This window comes from Amblyomma americanum, chromosome 2 (genome assembly GCF_052857255.1).
Source record: "Amblyomma americanum isolate KBUSLIRL-KWMA chromosome 2, ASM5285725v1, whole genome shotgun sequence".
In the NCBI taxonomy this organism is placed as follows: Eukaryota; Metazoa; Arthropoda; class Arachnida; order Ixodida; family Ixodidae; genus Amblyomma; species Amblyomma americanum.
In genome coordinates, this window is record NC_135498.1 from 162,272,380 (window position 1) to 162,293,048 (window position 20,669).

At 42.4% G+C, this 20,669-nt stretch overlaps 1 pseudogene; it reads right to left on the reverse strand.

Annotated features, from left to right (window-relative positions):
• Positions 1–7,409: 7,409 nt before the first annotated feature.
• LOC144120185 (uncharacterized) lies at positions 7,410–13,168 on the reverse strand (annotated as a pseudogene).
• Positions 13,169–20,669: the final 7,501 nt, after the last annotated feature.

Sequence of the window (20,669 nt, forward strand, 5' to 3'; positions counted from 1 at the left end):
ATTAAGCGTCCGTGCGTGCCGTATATAGTCATGATGCGCAGTATGCAACCCTAATTTCGACGCGATGATTGCAGCTGACCCGTGTATTTTTCGAGCTGTTTATTGTTTAATTATTCTGAGAAGTTCATGGCTCACTTCCAGCGCTGTCGTACTTGATCTTAATGAAATAGGTCACTTAATATGCACGCTTCTAGTTCGACACACTGCACAGTTTTGGAGGAAATCCCAGCGAGAGTGTATCCGACTATCATAGAGCAACCGTGTCTACTCCAACTTTCACAAAGTGTGGAGAGTTGAAAGGGAACCGTACTTTCAGGTGCCTATTAAACCGTTCTTATCATCATAGTTTGGTAATTACGAAGACGTGGGCTCCCCTGAGTCAATTTTAATACAGGTTTACATATTACGTCTCTAACGGTCACGCGACGGAAAAGCTAATACTGTCCGCTCTGAGCCATATATGAAGTGTTGTCGTGCTGGCGGTGTAAGCATGTCGTGTGAACGAAATCAGACAACCAAAATCCAATCGCAGCCGCTTAGCAGCTGCGACTTTTTTTAATCCTGAGGACCAGTTTGCGTGCCGGGCGCCTTGCGACGTACGTGCATTAACCGCTGTCCAGTGTGCTGAGGTAGGTGTAACACAAAGAACCTCATGTGGTCAAATTAGCCTAAGGCTCTCCATGTCACTGCTGCAAGTGCAGCGTTGGGATGTGGAAATCGACATTGCACTTCTGACACCGCCATACAGTTTGATGTGTCCAAGTCGAGGATCAACATTAGACAAATGGGACCTAAATTTGCCTAACCCAGGTTTCCGGGAAAGAACACTTCACCCACGTCTAAATGACGGAAACCACACTGCGAATAGGACGAGTACAAGTGGGAATACAGAAAAAAAGAGGAGTGCTATGCTAGGCACCCATAAGCCCCAGACAAAAGTCCTTATTCACGTGTCCTTTTAGTCATGTTTTCCGTCATCCTACTTAGCACGCGAGTTCATCTAAACGCCACCTTACGTATGCAGTCCACATGCCCCGGCCACTATCACAAAACTTTGCAGGTTTGCCGCACTAATTCATTTTCAATGTCGTCTTATCTCAATACATCACGCGACCGGAATCACTTTCCTGCATCGACAACACGCATTTTAACACAGTAACCGTTGGCTCGTTTTTAGGTTAACAAACTTAGATGGCTAGAATTGTATAACTGTTTGGTTGGACAGCTTTTGCGTTGTTTACCTAGTGTATTAAGCCACTCGCGTGTAAATAGCTAAAACCTAGAGAAAACGGTAATTTTCGAGTAATGAAGTTCAATAGCGAATATATTTAATATGAGGTGAACCAATTAGTTACTTTAGTGAAATTAAATTATTTGTTGGAAGGCATTCGTTCTCGGGCCAAATAACTTATTTTCCCAAAGAAGTGCATAGGACTATCCAGAGTTGTGCCCAAACCTGTAGCGCTACTTTTCGCTTCAATTTGTTGACTTTCAGCATGCACTTAACCAAACATTTTAAATGGTAAGCGGAACGGCATATAAAATTCACTGCCAAAAAAAAAACGGCCGCATTCTCTATCGGAAAAACAACAAATACAATAATAATAGAGAAGAGAATCATCGCGTAATGGTTCAATAATGGCCATTCGGCACTGCTTTGTGGCATTAAAGACAAATTTATTCAAAATTAGGAGATTTTTCCGCAATGTAATCAAAAGTGGAAGTGAAAAGAAAGTGTAACTACTACGGATATAATTAATAGAAATGAGTGGCAGTGTGTGACAGCAAAGGGCTCTTTGCAGGTGGTAAATTAAGTCGCCGCCAAATACCATCTACAGGACTCGTCCGAATGCATGCCTGGAATCCGCAAAATCGTGACTTAATACGAAGAAATCGACACATAATGCATCGGACGACAGAAGTAGGTAGTTTCGTGAGGGAACCTACTGAGAACTTTTTTCATTGTGTCAAGTTGCGGATACACATCTCAACACATCTTATACAGTAGACACAGATGTTTTAACTCGTAAAAATGTCTAAAATTTTGAGGTACAACGCAGACCCGGAACATTGAGAAACATAAGGCAGAATCTGATTTTGTTAATCGTAATTTTAACGCACTCACAGCAGTATACTCTAAGGTGAGTAATAATTAGTGTGAGAGTCATTCCTGTCATAAGCTGTCAAAATGGCATTCGCGCTATGAGGGACGCGTTAGTGGGGGGCTCAGAATTAAATTGCTCATTAAGATCACAGCCATGCTACATTGAAGAATGACTATGAATAGTGAGTCATGACTTTCATACATTAAGTTTATCATTTTTCACTACACTTGTCTGCTTACATGTGTTTTGACCTTGTACACCGCAATTCTGACATCTATGCACCGCACATTACGTTAGTTATCAATTTCTGAGTCACGCTTCTTTGCAAAATGGCTATCAGTCATGATTCAAGACTTTAACAGGATGCGTTTCTTCCTTTGTGACGACACATATTGGCTTACTTGTGTTGTGAAATCGTACACCGGCGTCCTGGACCCGCCGCGGTGCCTCAGTGGTTAGGGCGCTCGGCTACTGATCCGGAGTTCCCGGGTTCGAACCCGACCGCGGCGGCTGCGTTTTTGTGGAGGAAAAACGCTAAGGCGCCCGTGTGCTGTACGATGTTAGTGCACGTTAAAGATCCCCATGTGGTCGAAATTATTCCGGAGCCCTCCACTACGGCACCCCTCACTTCCTTTCTTCTTTCGCTCCCTCCTTTCTCCCTTCCCTTACGGCGCGGTTCAGGTGTCCAACGATAAATGAGACAGATACTGCGCTATTTCCTTTCCTCCAAAACCAATTATATTATATACACCGGCGTCCTGACGTCATCAGTATCTCATGCAATCGACAGCGATGGAGGCCGGATTTTGGGCTAATGGGACATATAGTGGTTCGGAATTAATTAACCCTTTCCGATAATCTATGCGGCATCACCCGATAGCGGAAATATGTCCGCCCAATCAGTTGCCGCTCATGGCAACCAGCACAACGTTTTTGCCTCGTATTTCTGAAGAAAAAATAGCACCATCTCGTTGGAGTTCTAGCCTCCAAATCTGCTATTCGGCTTTCCTCCCGAGGGACAACGGCAGTATGATGATGCATATTTATGTTGTAATCATGGCATTTGAGAGCATGACTTGGCGCTAAAAAAATCGGGGCATGACTTCCATTTTGGCCGGTGTATTCTGAGGAAAGTTGTCTAATTATTTAGTAGCAATCGAAGATGAGTTTAGTGACGAAGACAACTATATGCCTCCTTCGTCAATTATTGCGCTGTCTGCAGTGAGAGAGCGACAAAATGCGGCAGAAGGGAGACACAATTTTTTTACAAGATATGTGAGAGGAAGTATGGCCTCCATTATAGAGATTGCTTCGACAGGCACCACACTCTAAAGATGTACAGCTGAAGCCCTATCGAAGCTGCAAAAAAAAAATGAAGGGGTCACTTAAGGTTCGCCTTAAGAGGATGACGCGATTGCTTAATTTATTTATTTGTTTATTTAGAATACCGCTAACCAATCAGAAGCGCTGTTTCAGAGTGTAAAATGCAATGGCAATCACAAATCTACAAAAATTTTAATAATGCAAAAATTAACAATACACAAATTTCTAAACAAAGCGATAAGAAACGTAATGCAGATGCTATGCAAGTCGAGACTATAGAAAAATAGAAGTGTTACACCGGAACCAGGGATGAGCATTTTTCAGTTTTTTTTTTCGTATATGCATGGTAAGATTGTCTTTTTCGATCTTCTCTTTTCCTGAGCGAGGAAAGAAAGAGCATTTAAAAGCATTTATTCTGGCATGAAAATGGAGCAGAGTGAAAGCGTGGCGGCTTCTTGTAGCACAGCCGAGCAAAAAAGTGATGCACTCTGAACTGCAAAAATCAATTATCCTTTAGTTACCTTAAACAGGAAGCTTAAGCGACTAATTGCATTTCTTTCTGATATTCGCCTTAATCCTGCTTGTAAAAAGAAGACAGAAATTGATGCTTTCCCATGTTTTTTTAAAAAACCTAACGGCATTCTTCCTCACCCTTTTCACTTTGTGAATGTTAACACCTTCGTATGGGTCCTAGATGTCATTAGCGTAATCAAGTATGGGCTGTGTAAACGTTTCAAATCTTCGTGCTACTGGAGCCTTTCCGAAGCGTCCTCTTGAGATAGTGCAGTTATTTTACAACCGCGTTGTTTGATCTCGTGAAAATGTGGCGGTCCGAATGAACGTTTTCACATATATGCACGTCAAGACACATTCAGAAGCATGTGTCATAGTGTTCTATTCACGCTGTAGTCAAACACGAGGCATTGCTTCTTGTGTGCTAAAGAGACTACACTTTTCAGGTAGTTCACAGTCATATGCCATGTTTTACACCTTTGCATCAGACGATCTAGTTCTGTATTTAGTTTTACTATTGAGTTTTGGAATTGACTACATAGTACAATCATTAAGCCTAATTTTCACATTATGTTTATCTACAATATCTTTTATGAAAATAGGATCAATTGGGGCCCGAAACAGAAACTTGTGGAACACACAAAAAAACGGGTGACATATTCGAAGTATTTTGCATTACAAACAACAGAGTTGCTTGTTTTTTAAAATATTCGGTATTTAACCGTATGTTTGGAGTGAGAAATCTTATCGATAGTTTTCGCGAAGTCCAAAAAAATTTCTTTTTTTGCGTTTCTTTTCAGCTGAGACAAAATCATGCACTGTTCCTACGAACTGAGTCATGGTGAAGCCATGTCTGAAACCGTGTTGCGCTGCTGCAAAAACTGAGTGACTTTTTAGAAAAACGGCAATATGCTTTTCAATTACATGCTCAAGTAATTTACAGCATGTGCATGTTAAAGCTATTCAACTATAATAAAAAACTATATGTTAGTCACCTTGTTTAAATAAAGGGTTGGTTATTCCCAATATACCTTGAATAGTTCATTTAAGACTTTACGTCCTTAGATCGCAAGGAGTGATTCTTACAACTCCTGGAGCAGTGGTGCAGCCGTCAGGCAATCTGGCATTCCCTTTCAATGGCATGTGCTGCCACCGGTGGGGCTTGTGTGGCCAAGGCTGCTCTTGCCGAGAGACTAATCATTATTTAACTGCCGCCTGCCACTCTTGTCTGTTTTCTCACAATCCGGTGGACAGGTCGTGATGAGTTTACATGGTCTAGGTAGCTAGCCTAGGTTGCTTCTCCGGGAACGCCGACTACACCGACTACGCCAAAGGCATCAACGACGCCAACGCCGGATATTCTGCAGAATGGGAGCCTTAACACAGTCGCGTTAAAAGTATTTAAATAAATGTTTATAGCCAAATCATGACGTCGCACTCGCTTGTTTGCAAGGGGCTAAAGGGCCAAATGAATGCAGGCCACTGCAATAGTTACTGGGGAAAGTAAGCATGGCCAGAGAGTTTTAATATAACAGATGGGACTTTTTGCGCTGATACACTCGTAGCAGAGGGTCAGATCTTATGGGAGACATAACTTCCACATAGATTAATATTTTTTTCATTCACCTGTGACACGGTGCTTTGGGCCAATAATGTCTATTAGACGCCTGCCGTGAGGAGGCGTAGGACATCATTAAAAACCCCTTATCGACAATGGTCGTTCCACATAGCATGCAAATAGTGAAAATGATTGATAGAGTTGAAAATAAGAACAACCCAAATATATACCGACTAATATCAATCCTACCTTTTTCTCCTAAATGCCTTGAAGAATATTTGACGCAAGACCTAGGTAACCTTTCCCGTAAATGCAACTTTTTAACGTAATGCCAGTTCGTTAGGAAAAAAAGCTCTCGTCAATATACTGAGTGCTCACCCACTAGGAAATGATATTAGAAATTTCGTAAAATAATATATTGACCTTGGGAATGTATTCACATTTCAGCAAAGCATTTCCCTGTGTAAACCAGGAATTCCTACTGAATAAATTAGAATCACACTGTTTCCAAAGTGCTTCTTATTAGCTTATAATATCGATTCTTTTCCCTCTATCAATTAAATAGGGGGACAAGAATCCCCCCCCCCCTGACATTAAAAAGCACAAATTTCTCACCAGATTTAGACCAATGTGCAAAATTGCAATATTATTTCACCTATATCTTTCCTCTAACTTCATGCGCGTGTGATTTTGTTGTCTATGCAGACAACTGTACTCTATTCAACTGTGGCCCGGGAATGACACGCATACTTCAAGATGCATGCTCAGCATACTGTGTGATTCATTAATGGTCCCTGCAGAACACCCTCCTACTGAACCAATCTGAAACAAAATGTGTAGTTTATTTCTGGTGCGGAAGTTTTTAAGATTGGAGACAACGTTGCGTTAAGCCACTTTCAAATGTCAAGTCTAAAATTAATTAAAAGTCTGGGAGTAATATTTTCCGCATACCTGTCCCGGACCGAACGTGATAATTTAGTTCGTTCAGATGCGCGGGCAGTGGTTAGCGTATTAAATTATACAATGTCTCCCCATGCAATATATCAGCGCTCCTTTGCAATTTCTTATTCCATTCATGCCTCAAATACTGCACTGGTCTAGGAAAACAAGGCTGAACATAACTTTTCTAAGCTTGCCCTTCTGGTGGAGAAAGCAAATATAGGCACTTTTTTTTGCGGAAAGCACTCAGCCACCATTTTATCAGAAGAAAATCACAAAGGCGAGTGTTAAGTATGCGTATAATAATGAAACGCTTAAAATGCCTTACTAATTACCGCGGATTTGCAGAGAGCAACTCTGATTCTCATAACCATCATGTGCTCTGGAGGATTCCATTCTCGCGCAGGGAGTAGGGGCAGAAATCAAGCCTTTCACACATTACATAGCAGGCTCAATGATTTCTTTTTCTGGGCCACATATATAACACCTCTAAATAATCAATAATTTTTCAAAGCTTTTTGTAACGACTAGGTACATTATGTAGAGTTCGTTGCGTTATACATAACTGTAATGTATGAATGATTTGTTCGTGCCTCATTTTGTTTCTCTCTGTAACAAAGTACCCCTGTTACAATTATACACGTGCACGTGTATATTCTTGTGTCTATGACTGTTATAGAATATATCTTCTTCGTTGTTGCCTTAGAGAAGGTGGGCTCGGTTATGCTGTGTTTGTATGGAATTTTTCCCACCTTACCTTTTCATTGTAGTGAAATAAAAACGACTTCACTTATTGTAGTGCTGAGAGCTGCCCATAGATGCTGTTGGACTTGAACGGATGACATGAACAATGAATTACAAAGCACCGGTTTTTATATTCATTTTCGAGCTAGGGCTCGCGTCTGTAGCACTGCACTGCACTTCTTCAGTCTTTCACTGGGGTCATAGTATTTGTGTCTTCACATCCGGCCTCCCGTACAGCTCTGGGTTTGTTTCTCGGCGCAGGTCTTCATATCCCGGAAATGTAAGTCGCCACCAGTCTTCATCTGTTATTGTGGCAAGACCATACTTTTCGTCTCCTTTTGTCCCACCACACCAGGACGAAGAGAAACGCAGCGATGCAAAAATTGACGCCGCCGAGCATCCGGTAGAGGTTGTCGCACGACCCAAGTTTGTCTTGGAAGAATCCTGCGTTTAATGTGTGTATCTTTAAAGCAGATATTGGGCACTGCTCTAAAGGTCTAAAAACACTGGTTGTTGTCGGTATATGGCGTTGTTACCTTCTTTCTGTTCATTTCTAAAGCAACCCACTTTCTAAAACGTTGATCTCAAAGTCAGTCACAGGAAGAGAGGCTATAGCTTATTGGAAAAGGTGGACTAATGAAACAAAATGCCGCAGCATTTTGTTTTCCGAGAGCTGCAAAAAACTTTAGCGATTGATGGGTATCTCGGGAGCTTGCTACCTCTATACCCTGTGACATTGCCGTAAATGGCGGTTGAAGTTGGATTTGTAAATTTAAACTAAAGGCTACGCTAAATTTAAACTAATATTGTAGCGAGATTTGTAGGGACTACTTCTTTTATGACAGTACTTCATTATGGTGATTAAATGTAATCACCTATCACAATTTTTGTGCATTTTTAACAAGACATGACGCGCAAAACTTTGGGGACAAGTTAGCAGCATTCATGTACGTCTTTAGCGCGCCATAGAAAATTGAGCGCGCGGTTGTCTTTGCCTGAAGCTCTTACTAATGCTTTAAGAGGCAACAAGAGGTGCTCGAGCGAGTTAACAGTCCTCGTCGACAGCTGAAAAGAGCGCGGAACCATGTTTGGGTTCTATGCATAGTCAGGCTAAGAAGCTGGTTATGGTTGTCAGCGCCCATGGCCTTTAATTGTTATGCTGGGCAGCATTGTTGTGCAGCTCCTATTTTGTGCTGAATGACAAAATTTATTTTAATTCTTGCGAGTCTCCTGCGCGCTCATTGACATTCGTTAGTGCTACTACATGATAGTAGCAAAAGGGCTATTTTAGTTTTTATTATATACACACAAGATACTGAAACTAAATACATTTTCGGCTCATATAAGAGGTTGATGGCTTGTAAAATGAAACAAAGAATCTAAGGATGTCGTACATAAATGTGAAAAAACAGAAACATGATATAGCATGGAAGAAAATGGCTTCTTTGACAAAAACGCTGGCAACAGAAAAAATCCGCAAGAGACACTGATACAAGTGGCACACTGCTACCGCTGAACAATACAAGAATGCTATATTTTGCGTTTTCGTTTATGACTCGGTTGACGGATCGACATGCGTGAAGAATGTTGCACTCTTTAAGAGCATGCAATACGCGCATGTTAAGCGGCACACGGTGGAAAATAATTAAGTTTGCCTACATCAGCTTTCGCTGCAAAGACTAAGACTGAGGATGCCAGCGAAAGAGTAAAAATAGGTTTGGTTTATAGTGGTTTAACGTCCCAAAGAAACTTAGGCTATTAGAGACGCTGTAGTGCTGAGCTCCGGAATTTCAACTACTTGGGTTTCTTTAACATGCACTAACATCGCACAGTACACGGACCTCTAGAATTTTGCCTCCATCGGAATTGCGCCGCCGCGGCCAGGATCCAACCCGCGTTTTCGGGTCACGAGCCGAGCGCCATAGCAACTGAGCCACCGTGGCGGCAGAGTAAAAATTAGCTTGTGATCCTCAGTCTGGGGAGCGCTATTTTTAAGACAAAGGCACAACACCACCGTTTGTCTTGAATATAGCGCTCCCCAGTCTCAGTATTCATGACCAACTAGCTCCATACAAAGCTTTATTGGTTTGCGGTCACTGCTAAGTACGAAATATTGTGCAAATATACAGTCTTTCAAATGGACACCACCGCCACGTTCCTGAAAGCATGATTGAGGTGTGCAATGACCCACGGTGCCAGGTATACGCGTCTATAATTTTTTCATCGACAGTGCCAATGTACCAAATGTACGCCGGCGGCCTATGCTCGAGTGCCGCGATTCTGCAGCAGTGTTGCCAACGCCAACGTGTATCGCGCTAGTGCCGTGTTTCTGCCACAACGTTGTCGATGCCAAGGCGTGCAGCGCAGATCCCTCTGTCACTACCAGCCCACCGCTCTAAGCACGCATATAAGTTTAATCGTAATATTAGTAGATGACGAAGACAATGTGCAGTAGTCCGCTCGAGAGTGTGCTGCAGTTTTACACGATGTCTGCTCGCCTGCGGCGATCGCCTGGTGTTTTCGCGCAGTGGCCACCGAAGCTGATCTGTTCGCGCCACCACGGGTTCGAATCCGAGTCGCGGCAATCTTTATTTTATTTATATATGATTTGCCAACGGTGACCACAACGATTCAAAACAGCCAATTAGCTGGTTTGCCTTGAGAAGTAGTGCTCCCGCAATAAAACGTCTCCGTTCCCATTGAGTATCCATTTAAATCGTTTCATCACACCAGCGTTTCGTTTATTTCCAGGAACAAAACAATGCATAATATTTCATTCAGGTTGAAAGCCAGATGCCAATCTCAGCACACCAACTGCCACGAAGTTGCAACACTGCACATTACTACACAGACGAAGCTCGGAGGGACACAGGACGAATTGAAGTCAGCCTCTATCGACAGATTACGGCATTCTGACGACAAACATGCCATTTTCACCGAAAGCGAAGGTTTAAAGATCTAGAAAAGACCAAAAAGGAAAATCCATGTGTCACCATCACTGGTCAATTAGCAAGGAAACTGCGGGCGTCGACCTCGAAGTTTTGGTATGAATCCAGCAAGCTATGCTATACGGTCATTCAGTTCAAATCAGCAGCCAGCCCTTGTTGATGTGCACATCACGAGTTTAAATTAGGCGGTGGGAAAATTTTTCATTTCATTTTGCCAGCAATTTTTTTTCGTAGCGCCCCTAGCGCAAAACTTTGGATGGCGCCCGCCGCCAACGAAGTCGGTGCTATTGCAGGAAGTGCATGCGGTGGAATGATATGTGTCTGTTCGATACCTAATACTCTCAGGGCGGGTTATTCCTGGACGTAGCTCTGACAGAGTTTGGTGCTCGGTTTGAATAAATGCCTAAAATACAATTCTCCGTATTCTACGCTGGGTGCCGCCGGATCTCCTGACAAGGTTTTTTTTCTCTGCTGAACAAACGTTAAGGTACCCTGGATGAAGTAGAGAAACAATTATTTTGCTGGCAATAGTATTTCCAATAGTCCTCCTCATCGTTCCTTTAAGCAGCAGGCTTCGGAGGATGCATGAGGTGATTTATTATGGAACGTATAATTTTTTGAAACGAAACTCTTGTACTTAATGGTTTAGTATCCCACATCAGGGTGTGAGGTAAATGCGAACTCTTCTCACCTATCACACTGGGCCCACTAAACAATAGGGGAACCAGCGCAAAGCCGAGGATTCCAAAGAACGTCGGCAGCCGATCGACTCCGAGGTAGTCATTCACCAGAACACTTCGGATGCACGTCACAAATCTTTGCGACACACCTACGACCATGTTTAACCACACGAAAGCAGGGAACGACTCCACGGCTGATATAGCCAGCAGCAACGCACCAGCACAGCCGAAGCACGCTACAGCCAGAGGACACCGACTGTGGGCAACGTTGTCCGATGCAAACAGTAGAAGTGACCTCCTTGCGAACTGACCTGCAGCGTTATAAGTGAACACAAGTCAAGTGCATTGACTGGTCAAGTGTATTGAGATGCTGCAGTCGCACAGGGCGTAGACAACACGTAGCACGTAAAAGGAGAGCTCGCAGAATATGGAAAGCTGTCGCAAGGTATGCCTACTCGCTTCAATGGACTGCGGTTGTCTGCATGCTCCATGTACATGGGGTGCAGTTAATGTAGCCAAACCATCGATGTTTTTCTTATTCTTGGTGCACATAACTTGAAATTCTCCAATGGAAACAAAATTGCGTGTGCTTCTCTTCTCGGAAAGCGGCGGTAATTGCGGTGAGAACTTTTCCTTCCTGCATTCCGCGTATCTGAGGTTTTTAGCATTCAGGTACGTTTCTGCAGCTGAACTTTTCTGTGTCCTTACTTGTCATTTTGCTCGACACTCGCTCTTAAAATGCCCAGTCGTCTTTGGGGCCTCTAATTCTTCCTGAGTTGCGTGAGTTTCCATGTCACTGCAGTTGGTTTCGACTCGGCGTTCTACATCTTCGGCCGCTTGTTTCACAAAACAGCCCTCCGCAAACTTCAATCTCAGTGGCTGTGGATGCCTACGGCTCAATGAAATTGGTACTCCATCTTTGTGATTCATGCCCCGATCAGCACAGCGCCTCCAAGGCCGCAATGTTCTGCAAGCGCAGAAAAAACAAGAGGACCCGCGAGTCCCGAAGCTGCCCAGCCGATGCATTTGAAGGCGGCAGCAGTAGCCCTGTAGCAGTCAAAGTACAGCATGGTGTACATGGTGTAGCATATAATCTAAGCTCCGCACCCTGTACCTGTAAAAGGATAGGAAGTAAGAATATATGAGAAAGAATGCAAGCCGAACAGCAAGTCCAATTTGCAGTGAACTTTAATTGTTATTCGCTTTGTAGCAATAACATTACCACACGTAAAATAAGACCATCCTAGTATAGCCCATTAATAATAATATGTCAGATCAACTAATCAAGAGATATATGCTATGAATATCACATCGAATAGAATTTCAAACGCAACCGTTAGAAATTGCAACAGTTCAGTGGAATAACCGTGAGTAAAAATTGGAACACAGCGTAGCTCGGGGACATATAGACTTATCGTCATCATCAGAATCCTAACTACATTCAGTGCAAGACCAAATCCTGTCCAATATATCCCTCCGAACAACCATCTGCTGTGCCATCTGCAGCAACTTTATCCGCCGCAAATTTCGTCATATCAGCCATCCCATTGAAGCCCTGCCTCAGCCTCCTACCCTTGCTCTTGTTCTCTTGGAATGCAGCCCATTAACCTTCACGGCGATCGTTCGTCAAGCATTCCAGCTGCATGCCCTGCATATGACCATTTCTTCCTCAATTTCACTACTCCGTGAATTGCATGCGTTTTTTCTCTACCTTATCCGCTCATGTTGTGTACTAACATTTCATCTATCATTTTATTTTCCACAGCTTGCTGCGTTGCTTTCAACTCTTTTTGTCATTCTTAGTTCAACCGATTTCTTCAGTCTAAAGGCTTGTGACCCTAAAATTTCTTATGCCAAGGTCCACCTGTTATATACTTTCCTCTTGATGGATACTGGAAAACTTCCTATTATGTTGCCTGACTACCTGCCAAATAGATTTCATTCTAGAATAAATTTATTCCGAAGAGATTTCATCCTTATTCTGCCGATTATTTCACTGATGTAGTTCTGTTATGCACCCACTGCCTTTCCTGAATGGGTATATTTTTTTACAAATTCAAAACTTTCGCTGTAGTTTCCTTCCATGGCTGTTGAACACTACTTTAGTTTGCTACATAATGTTTTTTATACCAACCGTCCTGCTTTTTCTGCATGGCCCTAAGCATAATTTGCAGTTCGTGCGCTGATTTACTCAGAGAGGCGATGCAATCTGCGAATCTAAGGCTGCTAAGGCATTAAACCTTACGATCTATCCACGGCTCTTCCAAGTCCCTTGCCTCAATGCCTGTTGTAAACGAGCGTTCAATAATACATGCACCTCATGAAGTTCAGGTATTCTTGCCTGCGACTTTGCCCCATGGTTGCGTTCTTGTTCTGGCAACTGTTCATCGCGTGTACTTTGTACGCTGAGCTCTGACGAACATTTACAACTTACTGTGTTGTCTATTTGGAGATGGCACTTGATCGCCTGTAATGTCTTCACAGCTTCGAAGGTGCACACGCAAATATCTCCACCTCAGCCGGCACCAGGGAACTGATCCTGGCCAAAAAAGCCACAATAGAGACGCAAGGCCATCGCAACTTGATTCTACACCGCGGCAAGCAGAAAGCTGCTCCCTTAGCAACTAAGGTTTTTGTTCCTCCCGTAGCAGAGGACATTAACCGAGAACAGGAAAAAGAGATTCCTAACCACCCCACAGGTGTCACCATAAAACTTGTCACCCGCGCTAACATTCAGCAGCATGTGCCTGCCACGACTGAACCTCTAACCTTGAATAGCACAAGCCACGCGCAGCCAAGGAGAAAACAGTCAGTACTATTAAAAACCAAACAATGCTCCAAGACACAAAACCGGCTACTATTTTCTTAGTAGCAGTCTTGAGCCGTGCCAGGCGTCCCATATCCGAGCTCTGGTTGATCTACCAAGCGCCCAACTAGCACAGAAAGACTAACACATCGGCTAGCCGGCTGATCATCTCGGATTGTACGTGCTACTTAGCCCTAGTGGTAGCGCATTCTTCACGCAAACATCTTTAAGGTCTACTGTGTGATTCCTAGCGTCCGAGGTTACCTATCGGTTTTTTAATAAATGCAAGATTTCCGCATCCAGGTGCTAGTCTCTGTGGTGAATGTCTAGGGAAATGCGCTAGGGCGCGGCGTTTTGTATATCTGCTTCTTGCTTATTAACTAGCGCGTACTTGAATGCCTCTTGACGCAGAAAGCAAGAGCCACTCCCTTTTTGTTGGAGTTCGGACATTCACATGCACAACCAGTGCCATTACTTCTTATAGCCACTGTGAGAAAGCTTGAGCCCATTGTGTAGTTTCCGTGGTAGGCATCATCATCATTCCTATTTAGAAAGCGTAGTGATGCATTATTCAGCAACAGAGACAAACAGACAAATGTGTCGTAGGCAGTTCCATAGGTGGTTAGCGAGTTCGTTATGTTTCTAAGAGGCTTGTTTCTTGTTTACTTCCTGACGTGGTCCTAGTGCACTATTTTTTCGTCTAATAATTTGGGTAAGAGAGCCTTTGGGGCAGGATTATTGGTAACTGGCGGTTGGAATGTGCTACCACCTTGAGGCATAGTCTCTGGAGGCAGCAAGCTTCACCATGTTGCTAGCGCTCGGGAAGATGGACTGCGTAAGTTTTTAAGTCTCTTTTTATATAACTGAAGGAAATGATCATTTTGAAAGAAGTAGGCAATTGCCACCATTCTCTTTTTCTTTTGTCCTTCTAGGTGTACGTGTTGCCGAATTTCAGGAATAGACCAGCACCAGCAACGGTGGGATCGGAAGGCAAATGTGTAGTTGTGTTTAGTTTTGAGAAAGAAGGTTGTGAACTGGAGTCATTGGTCCCTCCGACTTTATCCGCGGATTTAATATGTTTTGAAAGAGACTGCGGAACTAATGGCGCCTTATTATGCAATTATTTACTGTCTGCCGTCGTCCAGATGTTCCAATCTCTTTTCTTTTTTTACGCAGTAATTGCGTTGTTCGGGCAATAGGTTGCCGTATGTCAATTTGTCTAGAAGAGTACAAAGATATGTTCAATAACGTTGGTATGTCTTCTTGAGTGCGGTTACCAAAAAATACAAAAAAAATAAGTGAGTGCGTGCTAGCAGGCTGCTAGAACGTCCTTCTGTAGACCTCGAGAGGGGAAGAATTTCTTTCGGGCAGGCCTCGCGTTGCCTTAACGACGTCTTGTAGCATCGGTCGTTGGCCACCGTGTTTATTAGGTGTGCTCCCCAGCAGCCTTTCAGTGAGCCGCGCATAGAGCACTGATACGAAGTTTCACGGAGACATAAACAAGGGTACACGGAGACCATACAACATAAAAGAGTTCTGAAGTGTTATATCCTCGCACGAGTAATAAAGATTATGCCAGGTCATGTACCGGCGTCTTAGATGCGCGCAACTGCAATGAACGGTGATTGAAGATCTCGGCTGGCGCCTCCACGGGGAGAACAATAGAGAGCTCCCTTAGATGTTCTAACTGTCCCCGCGTATCACGCGGAGAAAATAGGCAAACTCTTGGCGATTCTGCAATTCTCTCTAAGAGGGACTCATTATCAGCAAGCGCCACTTGCTTTTCCGCAGCTTAGACATGAGACGAGTATGATAGGATAGGATGTTTCGTGTTATTAGAGCGGTAGCTCTAACAGCCGCCCTTAAAACATCATTGCCATCTTAGTGAGGCTCCACATGCGCATGCAAGCACAATCACAACAAACAAGCAAACACTTGTGAGGGTCGTGTAAGAAACGATGTTATGATTCCCATTTTTTTGGTCATTTACTTTTCTACACAGGTGAGTTCTGTTGGTTTCGAAATAGAAACAGTCAAGGACAAACGCAATTCACAGAATGGAAAAGATTATCAACGTTTCCCACAGGACCTGGTCGAACCGACAATAATAAATGCGTCACTGCGAAGTGCGTGCCTCGAACTATGCTGCGCATTTTGTTTTAGAAGGTCCAAACTTTAAAATTGGTTTTTATCGTAAAGTGAAACTTTGCCGCATAGTAAAACGAGTGTGGCGGACGTTACAAAACAAGCGAATCGTGCCAACTGGTAAAGTGATTTCACTATATTCTTATAGTTTTGGATAAAAGGTGCCAAAATATATGCGCTTTCGGAAAAGGTGGAGGCAAAGCAGCCCCTCGACTGCAGGTAACTAATCGAAAGAGCCAAATTTGTCTAGCCACTGAGCTGAACTTAATCGCGTTTGCGAAATTCTAAACACTTATGTGGCTATTGGTAAAGACCAGCTACCTCTCTAATTTTACCCAGGTGCCTGTCGGTAATAGTTAAAAAGTGAACGATTCAAATATATTTAATCACTTTACTAGTTAGCGCAATTTGCCTGTCTCTTGGCGTCCGCGAACATACATATAACTATGCCGCAGTAAACTTCACCTCAACTCAAAAACCTCAAGATGAGTGTATTCTGACGAACTGAAAGTGGCCAACGTCTCGAAGAGGGCAAAGCGCTTCTCTAGAAAACGTTCTCTGGCCTCTTAAGGCAACCCACGCGATGTGTAGCGATAACATTTGGTTCAAAATGGTGTGGATGTGCGTATGTGAAGTTAGATGCATAAGAATTTATCGACATTTTTTTTGCCTTCCAGGTCAAAGCGGCTTTCTGAGCTGCGGAGCGCACCATTGCGTTGTTCAAGACATGTTTTGCCCTCTTTGCCTGTCTCTAAAGCCATTTAGTGATCCACACTATCAAATTACAGGCCGATATAGGTGTTAAATGTTATTAACACTCTCTTTGAAAAAGTGGTTTGCAAGCGAATAAAGAATTTTTCAACTAACTAAGACAATACCTGTCCGAGTCAGCAGCTGCTCAAGCACCAAGTGGCCACATCTACTGTAGTCATGTTTTTTACGCAACTGACAAATACCGCGCTGCATAAAAAACTAGCCGCAGCTGTCTGCTTAGACATATGAAAATCTTTTTACAAGGTTGAGTACACTTACTGCTGAAAAAAAGATGGAAACTTACGGTTTAAAAGGCAAAGTTTACGAGTAATAAAAAGTTATTCTCTACGACGTAAACAAAGCTTTGTTAATAGGAACTTTATTTGAGTGCCATACAATAGTCACTAAGCGTGTTGGAGCATTCTCCACTCGGACCGCTCTTTGTGCTTTGCACATTATTGACCTGCCGTCAGCAATGAAGTCCGAAGCGCGAGTATACACTGATGACGCTGCTTTACATTTCACAGGCGGTACACTAGAAGAACAAAAGTCCAAATTAATAAGGGTCTTAGCAATGTTTCACAGTGGTCTGTAGATAATCGGCTCTCTGTTAATATCTGGAAAATGAAGGGCACCGTGTTCTGTTCAGCACGAAAGACCACTATTTGCGGCCACTAAACCTTAACCTGAAAAAGCTCGTTTGCATCAATTATGCAGCGGAAAGAACAACTTATTTATGTTTGTTTGAAATCAGCTTTTGTTCTTTATGTGCTAATTATAGGCAAAATGTTATTTGGTTTCATGATGTAATTAATGCTTTAATTAGGGTTTGCGCAATGTTAATTGTGATTTTTCATAGAAACTTTGAACAATACTTACAAGCATAACTACAACCTTATTTGTAGCCGACAGAAGCAGGACATTCGTAACTTCCTCAGAGAGTAGTCAGAGATTTAGAGACTAGTTTGCCGACAACATTGCCCATTTCAAACATCAAGGGCGTACACAGTGAAAATAACTGTAATAGTAAACACCGCATTATTAACCAATATTATTAGGCCCCTTGCACTATTTATAATACCACAGAAATAATCGAGAGCGAGGACATATAATCGTAAGACCTACCACTGTACTCTTACATTACAGCTCGTAAATGGAGTGAAGACCGCAATGACATCAATCACAAAAAGAAATTTTTGGCATCGTTAAAGCGTGTTTTTCTTGACACCAACAAACATTGGAGGGCTCACGTTGATGCGACTGAGTTTATTTGTCGTTTGTTTGGGTTGCGATCCAAAGTATTCTTGTCGCTTAGCATGACAAGCATTTTGAATACTCCATCGCTTTTGTGTGTTTCTCTCCTCTGCTCGCAAGGGTTCGCATTTATATTTCACATTCAATTGAATTCAATTTCCTTCGAACTTAATTACAAAATAAACCATTTACTTCGTGGTATGAACCAAAATGAGATTCATGTTTACTAAGAAGGACTTCCCCTGTTCTTAAAAAGGCACACAGACCCGCTTAGACGGAGATATGACAAGGACATTTCATGTAAACAAGTACAATTATAGTTGCACTCATTGAAAAGGAAGCGATTGACATATATACAAACATTAGAATATTACAAGAATACAATAAAACAGAAGACAAGGAAGAAAATGTAACCCTTAATTATTACAAAACTCTTCAAGCAACCTAAAGTACGATACGTGCAATGACGCAACCAATAATAAATAAATATAGGAAGATTATGAATCTCTTGAAAGTTGTACCTGCTTTGAAGAAAGCAGGAGATGGTGTTTTACTTCTGCTTGAAAGCGAGAAATGGTTGTATGTTTATCGAGATGAAGTATTGATGTGTGCACAATGGAAAAGAAACATTTGGTTATCAACAACTGTAATGCGGTAGTCAGGTCATGGTATTGCTCCCATCATAAAATTAGTGCGTAGGTTTATTCTACATTGTTTTTTACATATTTTCTTGAGAAACTGCACTCTATATAGCTTCCCGAACAAAGACAACATCGAAGAAAAGGCTGTCGAGCTTTAAAAATCATGTCCTTGAGAGGGTCCTTTACAGGGAGTGTTTAGAAAATGATGGATTAGAAGATACCATCGGCATAGCTCTTTTGTTGTCAGTAAAGAAAGGCATTCACAGTCTAAGATGGGACAAGTGTCCTCTCTATACAAAATCAGGTGAGATTGGTTAAAAGAATGGTATAATCGTTTTCTAACATAGGGCGGCAAAAGAATTTCAGCCTTAATATAGGTTCAACAGATTAGGATAATTTCGCACGGATATGATGTTTATGTTCAGACCAACAAACGCTTGTCTTAAAGGTGACTCCAAGGAAAACTATCCCTGCAAACGTACTGATCTCATACGGGCACCTAACTTTTTCCCGCCTCTTCCTACGCTTGCTTTCTCTGGGAATCAGGTTCGTTACCTTTAACGCAAAACGGCTATCTTGGCTTCGCATTGCATCCCCACCCGGACCCATTTCTTCCTCTTGATTTCGACTAGGTAGCCATTTACCTTTGTCTATTCTCTGACCCACTCTGCCCACTTCCTGTCTCTTAATGTTACACCTATAATTTTCTTTTCCATAGCTGTCTGCTTTGACCTTAACCTAATTTGAACCCTTTTCGCTAACCTCCATGATTCTGCCCCATAGATAAGTACAGCTAAGATAGAGCTGTTGTGCACTTTAGACTCGGCGTGTATATGACAACTACAATTAATGATCTGAAAGAAGCGTCTAAATGCGCTCCACACCATTTTTATTCTTTTAGTTGAGTTCAGTTGATTTTTATTCGTTTAGTTTTAGTTGATTTTAGTCCGGATCAGCAGCCACTATCTGCCCTAAGTAGACGTATTCCCTTACCACTTCCAGCGCCTCGCTGTCAATTGTAATCTCCTGTTCTTTTCTGAGACTGTTCGACATTACTTTGGTTGTTTTGCAAATATTTTTGACGAATCGTACTACTCTGCCACTATCGCTCATTTATTATGCTGTGCGATTTATGTCCTGAATGATTTAACAATAAAAGGTCATCAACGAATGCAGATAACTAAGGTATGCTCTATTAGCTATTACACTCAACTGCTCCCAATCCACGCCACTGAATAACTTATGTAAACAGGCAGGGAATAGCATTGGCGAGATCGTGTCTCCCTGACTGACACCCTTCCTTGTTGAAATGTTATAGCAGATTTTAGGGAGCACTTTGGTGCCCGTGCAGCTATTAGAGATGTCTTGCAGTATTTTTACATAAGGCCTTTCTATACGCAGATTCTGCAATGCGTGAATGAATACCGATATTTCGAAACCTCAAATCATTTGTCCTGATTTCTGAAGGCTACATACAGAGATTGATTATATTCTTTGCATTTTCCTATCACTTGATTGATATTATGAGCATGGTTTATTTTCAAGTAACCCCTATAAAAGCCTGCCTGTTCATTTGGTTGACTGAAGTAGAAAGTTTTTCTGTCTTTATTAGCAATTACCGTACTAAATACCTTATAGACAAAGAATGTTAAGCTTATCGGTATGTAATATTTTAAGTAATTGCTGCCTCGTTTGTTATAGTTTAAAACGATGTAAGCATTCTTCCGAAGTCTGGTACGGTTGAGGTCATAAGGCAATGTGTATACGTGGTGCTAGTTCTAGCACCGTCTACCGGCCGGCCTTCAACAGATCTCCCGTTAATTAATCCCCACCAACTGTTTCAGCCCTGCAGATTGCCCCTAAAGTTTTTGTTGCCTCCTCTTAAGTTACTGGCGAGATTTCAAATTGCTGTCGCTACTGCCTCTTATTAACGTCCTGATTGCTTTCGCTACTGCTTAGATTTGTGTAGAACTTTCCGGTTACTCTAACTCTCTTATCCACACTACTAATGACATTGCGGTGTTTTCCCTTTAACGCTTAAATCTGATTTTCGCCTATGCCTTGTTTTCTCTTCGCTTTTAGGCAACCTCTGTGCGCAACAGCATGCTCGATTCTCTCCGCATGGAACTTTTTTATATCGGTTTTCTTGAGTTTACTCAGTAATTTTGATAGGTCAGCCAGTTATTCTTTGTATGTGAGGATAGATGTTTTCATACTGTAGAGTTGGATAGTACAACCGTGGTGTGGACGGGAGACCAGC